At 34.8% G+C, this 11,991-nt stretch overlaps 1 protein-coding gene across 2 annotated transcripts in view; it reads left to right on the forward strand.

Annotated features, from left to right (window-relative positions):
- Positions 1 to 10,721, forward strand: part of LOC131194437 (potassium voltage-gated channel subfamily A member 3-like) — a 49,543-nt gene extending 38,822 nt beyond the window's left edge. For both annotated transcript variants that reach the window (XM_058175433.1, XM_058175434.1), the window contains one exon: positions 66 to 10,721. The gene's annotated coding sequence lies outside the window, so the exon portion shown is untranslated. The remainder of the gene's footprint in view (positions 1 to 65) is intronic.
- The last annotated feature ends 1,270 nt before the right edge of the window (positions 10,722 to 11,991 follow it).

Raw genomic sequence — 11,991 nt, forward strand, 5'->3', positions numbered from 1 at the left:
TACAAATGTGTCATCATTCAGTGCATGAATATATAATAAATGCTCTAATTTATTCTACTCAACAGATAACAGAAGATGGCTCAGTAAGTGCTACAGAACTCCATCAACCTTTAAACTATTTATAAAAAAAGAATCAAAGACACCAGGAAGAAGTAACTAATTATACTATAGCATCATGCACAGAACTGAAGGATGGTCTTCCCTCTTATACTCACTATGTTAATACTTAGCTCTGACTTTCTGTGTGTTTTGACAAGAGTATTATACAGAAATGAACATCATTTATATTGTAACAGAAACCAAATGCAATATTACAAATAAGATCACAACTAAGGAAAAGGTGTTTAATTGTTTGGATGGTATATCTGCCTTCTCATGCAAGCTTTGATAACTGGAACTTTAGTACAGGCAGTCCTCGACTTACGACTACAATTTAGCCCAAAACTTCTGTTGTTAAGTGGGACATTTGTTGAGCGAATTTTGTCCCATTTTACGAAATTTCTGGCCACATTTGTTAAGTGAATAACTGCAGCTGATAAGTTAGTAACCTGGTTGTTAAGTGAATCTGTCTTCCCCGTTGATTTTGCTTCTCAGAAGGTTGCAAAAGAAGGTGATCATGTGACCCCAGGATGGTGCATAAGCATGAACCAGTTGCCAAGCAGACTGAATTTTGATCACGTGATACGGGGATGCTGCGAAGGTTGTAAGTGTGAAAAACAGTCATCTGTCACTTTTTTCAGTGCTGTTGTAACTTTGAACGGTCACCAAGCGAACTGCTGTAAGTCGAGGACTACCTATATACATTGAACAGCTACTAAGCATTCCATATGCATTGACTGTTTTATACCGACTTATTTTAGGCTTTACAGTAATGTGAAATGAATCATCATTCTGTGTTATTTTTAATGAATTTTTGTTCATGTAACTGTTATTTATAAAGTGGTATATTTGTTATAAAAAGATATACCGATTATTTTAGTCTTTGCATACAAGGAGAAATCATAGTTAAATGAATCCCCAAAGGAATTTGAACAATAAGCTAAAAAATGTGTGCCTTGTTTTAAAGCCTTTATTTAAATGAGGAAACCAAAATCAACAGGCATTTATGAATTCATGGCTAGACTTCGCTGGAATCACCTTTTTCTTAAAAAATACATATTTCTTCCTAGGTAGTGTAGTGTCTATGCAGTTCACTGCATGTTTACTGAAAAGTTAATCCTATTTTGTTCAATGGAAAAAAGGCCAGTTCTTCATTAATGACCTTCTGGAACTGCTCAGCCTTTATTGAGGTAAAATAAAGCTTGTCTTTGTTCCAGTTATTTTGACAAAATAATGGTTGTATAATTGTAGAAGATGCTATCCCTAGGTAGAAAAAGGCTCAGTAAGGACCTGAGGATTACAGTGTATAATTATTTTTTTAAAAAATCCTGTAGAATGCTGTAATAAAAGAGAACCTTGGAAATTGCTTAACCTCCATAGATTTATCATCAATTCAAGAAGGATCAAGGGCACTTTGTTAAATCACAGTCTAAATTTCAAGAGTGACTTTCAGGATTATATCTTACTGGTTGTTTTAATGAAAATGAACTCCATTAGCAGTTACTAAATGTTTTCAGCGATAACATATGGCTATGGTCAGCTGAGCCGTAGTTGAACACATGCTTCATTGAAACAAGCGGAGCCTGGTGCACTGCGGCTGCAAGGAGAGGGAGCAAAAGCCATAGAGATTTGTTTATCTTGCTGTAGCATTATTCAAGGCATAACTCTGTAACCTTTTATCGGTAGATGGGGTTTCTTTTGCAAGGTATACTCTCTGAGGGATGGTTCTTAGGAATCCCGATCAAACAGTTGCAGTTATCTTTCCTCTGTAATCCCTTTTCTCTAGCTATTTTTTTTAATGGAAAAGAGAAGGAAGACATCGGAGGAATATAAATGGCAGAGGATGTCATCAGGACTTCATAAAATGCCATAAATGAGATACGGTGACTATATAATGAGATATTCACTCAAAAGCGCCATTTATTCTAGCCTGCAATGCTGATTTATCAGTGGAAGTAATAAGTTGTGCCATAGGAATATATTGAACAAGAAGTAAGAGCAAAACACTGCATGGTTGAAATGTTCCAATATCAGAATAGAGGTTGGAATTGGCATTTTGCACATCCACTTTATGAGTATATTTTTGGTGCATTTAGAATAATTTGTTTTAAGACTGGAATATTTCAGTCATGACATTTTTTTGCACATTTTTGTTTCTTAACTAGGGTGAAAGTAGTAATAGCACTTAGACTTATAGTATATACCACTTCACAATGCTTTACAGCCCCCTCTAAGCGGTTTACAGAATCAGCATATTGCCCCCAACAATCTGGGTCTGGCTAGAAAGTAGCAACTTAAAGAACTATTATTGTTGAGGGGAAATATATGTTCTATTTGTCTTTGGATCTTTCCAAATGATAATTTATTGGTAACCACTCAAAGTTCTCTTATCAAAGCCCAAAGTCCCCATATACTTGATGTCAAATAGATTGACCACCTTCCTATCATGGAATAGAAAAGAGAGGCTGGATTTACCACATAGCAAGGTGCATAACCATTAAAATGGTGAGATATGTCTGCTATTAATGAGGCAATTCAGTAAAGGACAGGGGGGGGAAAAGTATGTGGAATATTTAAAGATCACAATATCTAGTACAAAATGCAGGTAATCCTCAATTTATGACCACAATTGAGCCAAAATTTATGTTGCAAAGTGAGAAATTTGTTAAGTGAATTTTGCCCCATTTTACAACCTTGCCACAGTTCTTAAGTGAATCACTGCAGTTGTTAAGTTAGTGACACAGTTGTTACGTGAATCCGGCTTCCCCATTGACTTTGCTTGTCGGAAGGTTGCAAAAGGGGATCACACAACCCTGGGACACAGCAACGGTCATAAGTATGAACCAATTGCCAAGCATCTGAAGTTTGATCACATGACCATGGCGATGCTTCAAAAGTCGTAACTGTGAAAAATGGCCATAAGTCACTGTTTTCAATGCCATTGTAACTTTGAACGGTCACTAAATGAACTGTTATAAGTCAATGATTGTACGTTGAGGACTAACTCTATAAGAAATGTAAACTTCCAATACAAATAATGACCGAGGCATAATCTGATAGCATAACATCAACCACAACAGCAAAGTCACTTTGTAATTTTAAAGGGGTTTTATGTCGGTCTATGACCGTTTTAGTTGATTTGGCCTACTAAATATTTGTTTTTAATTCTTTTTAAATTTGTTATTTATATTCTGTATTTTAATATGGCTGTAAACTGCCCTGAGTCCTTCGGGAGAAGGGGGTATAGAAATTAAATTATAAATAAAATAAATAAATAAATAATACAAGCAGTCCTCAACATACAATCATTTGTTTAAAATCATTCAAAGTTAAAATGACATAAAGTGACCTACGGTCACATAATCAAAATTCAGGCGCTTGGCAACTGGCATGTTGCAGCATCCCGAGGTCACGTAATTGTCATTTGTAACCTTTCCAGGCGGTAACAACCAAAGCAAATGGGGTAAACGGCATTGGTTTAACAACCATTTAATTTGTTTAATGACCATAGCAAAAAAAAGATTGTAAAGTCTGGCATGACTTACAATGACCACATCACTTAGCAGCAGAAGTTCCAGTGGTCATAAGTTGAGGACTACATCTATCATTTTACTATATAAAATTCATATTATTAATAACTTTTCTGCAAATATCAGAAATAAATGACATCTTCAACATTTTCTAAGTAAACAAGTTATCCCACTGATGTAATATCAAATCAATCATTAATCTAGTAAAGGAAGAAAACCTGTAAAGAAAGCAGCTGACAGAACATGGTGCGCAAACAGATTCTCAGTCATTTTTTCATTTATTAGAATATTTATGCAACTCTTCAGCAAATATCACTAAAATATTATGTAACAAATCAAAGAAAACCAACTAAAGCCAAAATAACAAAAACTTTAAAACAATGAATATATTAAAGCGATGTTTCTCAACCTCATCAAATTTAAGATATGTGGACAGTTCTTGAAGTTGAAGTCCACACATTTTAATGTTTCTGAGGTTCAGAATCGCTATACTAAAAACCGCTATTAAAACCACTACTAGCAAAAGATACATAATTTCACTCCTGGAAAGCCAAGAGAGTTGCGATGAATCGTAGCATTCCACAATGCCTCAGGTAATGCAGAATAAAATAATTTCCCATGTTCCCAATAATCACAGCTTTGCCCAAAGGGCCATTTTTGCAGATCTTAACCAGGTAGGCATTTAAAGGAAAGTTGATCCTTTAGCCAGCTTCTATGTTTTTAAAGTCAGAGTTGCTATAATCACAAAATTATTTTAAATTAAAAATTAAATAAAAAAATAATCACAAAATTATTATAAAATTTTTAAAGACTATAATGTCATAAGAACTAGTGGTTTTTTTTTTTACATAATATTGTACAAGATTTCAAATGACTGTACATGACATCTGGTAAAAATGTGACTTTATATTATTCAATCTGTCAAGGAACTTTAATTAATTCATTTTTATGGTACCAGCACTGCCCATTGAAAATTGCATCATCACATAAAATTATACAAAAGTAATATTCACCCAAACTGAGACTGAACAATAAAGGTTTAACATCATGATTGTCATATTCAGTAAAAGCCCTAAGTAACATGTACAACAGTCTTTGTATGATTGTTAGTACTCCATCTTCCAATCTTATATCAAAAGTAAAAATTCATGAGATATATTAGGATGACTGATGGATCCAAAGTTAACTAATGACATTTTGCAATTGATTATGGACTTAAATCAAGGTCTTCTTGCTCCTAGCATGTTTGCAATCCTTAGTTACTCTTTTATAAAGCAGCATGGTAAAATGATAAATAAATCTGATTTATGAAACAGGCAATAGGCATGTGCTCATTTAGACTCCTTTTATATGTTAGTAGGACACACATGAAATCCTGATAACATTCAGTGGCACAGATATGCAAATCTTTCAGCTAATTTGAAAGAAGGTGAATACTTTTTCACAAATTTAGTAATGTTTCTCTTTTTAAAATCTCCCCCTACCCCTTGGTTTTTATTTCATTTTCTGCAGTTCATACAGTATATGATCACAGCCCACATTTCCTAACCAGAGGCATGGAAATTCTGTTTCTTTAGAATTACTGCTTTCATCATTCTTGACCACCAGGAATACTGATTGTAAATGATGAGCTTGTCCAGAAACCCTGGAAGACTAGATTGGTTTATAGCATTCAGTCCAACTTTTTTTGAAGCCAAGTCTCCAGAATATATTCAAAATTGCATCTGTAAATAATTCTAGCAAGTATCAGTTTTTCAAAAGTGTAAGATACAGACAGGAACTGTTTAAATGTCTTCTAGATATTATACTGCATTACATAAACCTTTACATTGGTCTTACAACCATCTTACATGAGTTCTCAGGGTGAAAGTTCAAATGTAGATTGCATTTGTTAACAAATTTCAAAACTAGCTGCAAAACATACCTGAGCAACATCAGTAAATGCAGAGCAGGTACTATTTTGTTTTGTGGGAGTGGATGCCATCTGCCTTAGTTGAGAAATTTGTTTTGTCCTTGCTTGAATATGACTCCCATAATAATATGCCTATGACTATGTTGGAAATTTGTGGAGAAAGAAATAATTAGTTTTTTCTGGCCCCATTTCCAAGCATAGAGCCTGATTAAGTTTTACAATTTGTACATTTGTTTTTATTAATTTCAAAATACTACATAACAAAATAAGTATATGGCATGATTGCTATGTATTTAAAAGGGAATTCTCAGACAAACATCTAAAAAATAACCATGGATCATAGCAGACCTTAAATCAAAGCAACCATATATACAGCATACTCTCTAACAGATCTATAAGGAGACCATTATAAAAGACATTATAGATTTCATTAAAATAAATCTGATGTCTCTCAATTGTTATTTTAATCTGCCCACCTAAAAATAGAAGTTAAAATAATATAGTTACAGAGAATAATAGATCTGCTGTACAATACTACCTTGTCTGCCACAATTCAGTTTTCAAGAGTTAATATCATGATTAGTATTAATGTGTAAGACTGGCACTTTTTAATACTTCAGGAGAACCCATCTAGTATGCCTGTGCTAGACTCTCTTAAATATGTATTAGTTCATCACTACAGGCGTTGTTGTTCTGCTGCTTTTTTCATATATTTACAGTTCTCCCAGTCAGCATCATTTTGGGGTGTAGTAAGAAATGAAATTAGAGGCTAGAGCTATCCATCTAGAATCGTTAACTCCAGTTAAGTCAACCAAGACAGGACAATATGCTAATAATATTTTTTAAAATGCAGCTAGTCCTGCCTAAGATTACATTTCTCAGTGCAATGCAGATCTCTGCAATAGTTATTGAGCTATTTTGTTACAGACCACCAATCACAATCACTGGCACGTTGTAATAATCCAGTTAAATATATATAGCTAAAATATATAAAACCACACTAATAAATTTGCAGATACTTGGTGTTCCTCATCTGAGAACCATCTAAATAGTTACAGATTCTACAAAAAGTTCCATTTTAATAGCTCTCTAAATTTTTCTCTCCGAGAGAAAAAGGCTACTTACATCCATGCAAGAAAGCTATTCAAGGTGCATGAAGTTAAGAAATAGGTTGGGATCTTTGGATCCTGCCCCCTTCCTACCTCCTCTCCCACCAATCCAAACTTCAGTATCCATACTCAGGCCATATAGACTGGGTAGATTCAATTTGAAGGAGATGATCCTGGAGCTCCCTGGGTGCCTAGCCTTGTAGAGTTTTAGAATGGCACTTTAAATTCTACTCAAAAGTCTATCAATGTGCAGCACTGGTTTCATTTGATTATAATGGCTCTCATTTGCCAACAGGCAAGTTGGATTGCATACCAGTTGTAATCTTCAGAGGCAGTTCCATATAGAGAACATTGTAATAGTCTTTTCTATCATGCTGAGGGAGTGGGTTGTTGCTAGAAAATAAACATCTGGGGAGATCTGGAATACAAAAATCTGGTCAATCACTAAATGTCAGCAAAGAAATCCTGATAGTTCTTACAAAATGTTGGCCCTACTAAATCAAAAAGGGCCTCTCTATCCTGATATTGGCAGGCCCTCATTTTCACATCAGTGGGTGTACTTGTTTTGGTGTGACTGGCACATTTGAGAAGCTGAGAAAATCTGTGGGTGAGAGTTACATAAAAGGTCAGAGGCCTCTTCCTGGGAATAAAGAAAAAAGGGTGAGAACACAGTGCAGGCTTGAAAACAAAGCACAGTTACATTGCAAGTAATAATGAAATAAGGTACAAGATTGGGCTACATGCATCCTAGGATAGCCCTGTTCCCAGCCTTACATAAAAATTTGAGTGATGGACAATTTCCATACCCACCCCCCTTTTGTCAAAAAAAACATTAAGAAAGCTTTGCACTGAATTTGATGCTGCGCTGATAATACAATTCCTAATAGGACCAAGAGGGGAGAATTGATAGATTCATATTTGAGGTCACCATCCAACAAACACTAATGGAATGATCAACACCTTTTCTTTTTATTGAAAACTGCATAAATACACGACCAACTAGTAGCAGAGTAAAGTGACTTCACAGATTTCTCCCTGCTTTCTAATGCAGAGACAGATTGAGTAAAATTAAAGGCACATTCAGTGGATGTAAATTAAACCTGGCAGGGGTAGGACGGAATCTGTGCCACTACAGGCATTATAGACAGATGCTGTATATAATGCAACCAATACTAGAAATCTAAGCTTAGCTGTATAAGAAGCTTCTTAATGACTGGATTTCCAAATCACACTAAGTCATAATAAGTTCAGCTTGCTTTTGATTGAATGGAATGTATAGCTTGCCATGGCTAATTCAACACAGCCAATTCACCTTGGCCAACTCGCCACAGGACAGCTTGCCATGATTCAAGAGTTACACTAACATTTAAGAAATAGTGGAATAGGATCGTTAAAGAAAGGATGGCAAAGGAAAGGCAAAATGAAATGTGAATGTCAAAAATGTAAATCTTTTAAAAATTATTTTAAATAATTAAATTGTTATTTATTTGAATTGTTGAATTATCCCACAGAGAGTTTTCCCGTGGCGAGTTGGCCATGGCAAGTTGTCCCATGGTGAGATGGCTGTGGTGAGTTGGCCGTGGTATATTGGCCATGGTGAGTTAACTGGTGAGTTGTCCCATTCTGAATGTGTGATCTCAGCCATTGTGGTCTGTCATGTTTTGTGATTCAGTGTGATATTTAAACTTAGCTATGGTGGCTTGTTCAATAAACTGTCATTACAGCAAATGATAGCTGTAGTGTAATATGTGAACCCAACCATTATCAAAACTAGCTGTTAGGAAATCTGAGAAATTATGGATAAAAGAATCTAGAAATGGACATTAAACAGGCTTTAAACTTCACTAAATACTTTCCACCTACTGGTGAAAGCCTTCCATTGCTCTCTGGAATTTAATAAAATTCCTACACTGTAAACTGTATTGTAGCAAGTCATATTTTTTCCAGTCCTGCCTGGAGGAAGAAATGAAGGCCGTGACTTTATAGCCAATTGTGTCATTTTTCCCATCCTGATCAAGTGCTCTACAGTATCACAGAATACAATCCAAGGGGAAAACAAGGAATTTTTTTTTCCTGACCAGTTCAAATCTACACTCATCCATAGAGGTTTACTGGGTGATTCGGGGTTTATTTGTTTCAGCTCTACCTAGTCTAATGTTTACTGATGTAGACAAGAATTGGCAGAAGGACTACTGTATATGGAAAGTTGAGCTCCTAAGGGAAGAAACAGGGTAGAACTGAAATAAATTAATAAATGAACTTTATCATCTTTGAAAACTTTAAGGCATTGAAGAATATGACTGAGTTTATACAACATGTGCCTTGTGTTACTGTGCAAACTGAAACTTTGTGGTTAAACATGTTGTGTAAACCTAGAAAATTAAGCTAATTCCATAAATTATAATTAATTTAATTTTGGACAACTATTGTGAAAATAAAGTTACTTAGAAAATTTACTTCTCAAGTACTCTGATAGATCTTTTACCCCATTCCTTCTCTTCTAATGGGCATTTTTGTAACAGCAGGAAGGGTAGATTGAACAAAACCTATCTATTTAAAAAGATTCATAGCAAATGATTTACATGAATATTCTACATGTTGAGTATTTGACTGAATGATTTACCAGCTGCTCATTAAAAATGTTGCACCATTAATCTTTAAAAATGTAAACATATAAACATCAAAACTGTTTAACCTCTAATCTTGTGTTAGCCATGAATCAAAATTTATATATTTAAGACATAAAAGCCATAATATAATTTGCTTGTGACTTAATATGTGTGTGTGAATTCCACCAGTTCAGTTTGTAAAGCTTTATTGCTTTGGTTATATTCATAACCCACTGAAGATATGCTTTACTGGTAGATCAAAGCTGAAGAAACTGCAACCTAAGATATTGTATCAACACAGCCTTTAAAAAATAGATTATGGACATACGATCCTCTGTCTGATCAGGCTGAAGAGCCACTTATTCCCTTCTGTACCGTAGGGTCATACATAAGTTTCTTTTAAGAAATATTTCCAGAAAGAGCAGAGAAAGCATGGAGAGGAGGCAACCAGTATATGTCAATATGTAATGTGTAGCTAATCTGTCTGGCTTCTCAGGTTCTAACACTTCTAGTGACATGCTACTTCTGGTTTTCTTGTGAAACTACAGTATAATTGTTGTATGTTGAGGTTAATTAAACTCTTCATCTATGAGCTATGTTTCCTTGGTGCCTATCAGGCAGAAAGCTTTGTTATCATAACTACATGTAGTGCTTGTGGACAGTGGGGCCCAAATTGGCATGCTACCATTGGCTTTCTGGAACATAGTGTGGGATCTTTCCAATGAAAAACTTGCTTCTTTCCCTGTATATCCTAGTTAAGCTGAAAAAGTACTTCAACTCTGGAGCAAATGTACTTATTTTAGCTCTCTTTTATGTCAATGGAAGACATATATTTTTAAGAGTCCAAACATGCTTTTTATCATAACCACTATTATTTGTGCTTAAAAGGGGACACTTTCTCTACCACAGAAGTTCCTACCGCCACTATTACTTTGGAACTGCTCTGCTCAATAAAACCCATTTCAGTAGGAAAAAGAGCTATATGTATCTTCTGCTTGTATAAACTATATTAAAGGATGTAAATAACATGGAATTGCAAATTTTATCTCATAATTAGAATACTAATGTTATATTTATGAGAACATGCTCTTCTATTGCACAGTGGCTTTCTGAAGATCTGCAACTAATAGAGGAGAAAATTGTTCATGGCAAAATACCAACACAACTTTTTGGAAGATTATTATTGGGATTACAGTGTAACATTAAACCGTTTCCTGGTGTGTGCTCTTGTACAACATCTTCCATTTTGACACTGTGGGTTAAATCTGTATTTCCAATGTTATATGAAAATAAAATGTGACATAATGCTCTCTTTATCTGTACATATTGTTTTCCTGTAAATTCCATAGTGATATGGTCTTTGGTTAAATTACAGTAAATGCAAGTGAATTTTGGGGTTGTGCAATTTTTTTTAAACTCTAACATTGAATTTATTTTTTTAATGTTTTGCATTGAAATTTTAAATTGTCAAATAATTTCATATACAAAGCTCAATAAAAAAAATCTTAACATGCATCCTGTTCATTCATATGGTTAATTTTATTCTGTAAGTAGTGTCTAGGAAGAAAATTCAAGATAGGTAAAATATCAGATTGCATGTGATAATCATACCAAGTAAAAAGGCAGCAATGGTTGTATTGGAGACACACAAGAGCAAGGAACAGAGAACATTCCCATGACTCCACAACAGACTACAATATGTAGCTGTATTGCCAACAAACCTTTTACTGGGGAAACTTTTTGAGTCTGAAGCAGTTAATCATTTCTCTGTGCCTTTGAGCTGAGCCAGAGCAAATCAATATCAATGATCCGCAAGCTTAAGTTGATTCACTATTCATTATTTATTTATGAATAAATAAATAAAATAAGACTGCCCATCTATCTAATGACACCCTGGGTTGCTAATATACCATCTAAAACATCAACAACAATACATTTTCACAGAGAGAAAGATTACTAATACAGGAAGGAAGTCCTATGTGTACCTTGGTCTTCACTATTTTCATGCCCCTCAAATGTGTTAGGACTCATTCCCAAATTTTCCATTTAGTATATTCATTAGGAGTTTATTAAGATGATTGAGAATTATGAAACATGGATAATTGTAGAAATCACTGGTTAGAAACTGGCCTTTGCTAAAAAGGCATGAATTGTATCTTTGTAATATGATTGAACTCAGATGGGTATAGCAGTATCTATTTTCCTATATCTGATCCTGCTTATCTTTTTGAGACCAGTCACTTTCATCTTGAAAAGTGTTTCTCAACCTCAGCAACTTTCAGGTAAAGGTAAAGGTTCCTCTCGCACATACGTGCTAGTTGTTACCGATTCTAGGGGGCGGTGCTCATCTCCGTTTCAAAGCCGAAGAGCTAGCACTGTCCGAAGACGTCTCCATGGTCATGTGGCTTTAATTCACACAACTTTAAAATGTGTGGATTTCCAATTCCCAAAGTTTTGGGAATTGAAGCCAAAAGTTGCCTAGGTTGAGAAACACTGTCTAAGTGAAAGTGTCTGGCCTCAAAAAGATAAGCAGTGTCAGACCTGGGAAAATCCATGACTCTCAGCAAAACTGGGAATGTGAAAAAACATCCCCAAAGAAGCAGTGACAAATCATTTCTGTATTGTTGCCAAGAAAAATACATGGTTGTGTCCATGAAAACATCAAGAGTTGATAGAATTTAAAACAGATTTTATAAGAGAGCAAAATTTTCTTAATTGAAAAACAACTTTTG

The sequence above is a fragment of the Ahaetulla prasina genome, chromosome 3, assembly GCF_028640845.1.
Source record: "Ahaetulla prasina isolate Xishuangbanna chromosome 3, ASM2864084v1, whole genome shotgun sequence".
Lineage (NCBI taxonomy): Eukaryota > Metazoa > Chordata > Lepidosauria > Squamata > Colubridae > Ahaetulla > Ahaetulla prasina.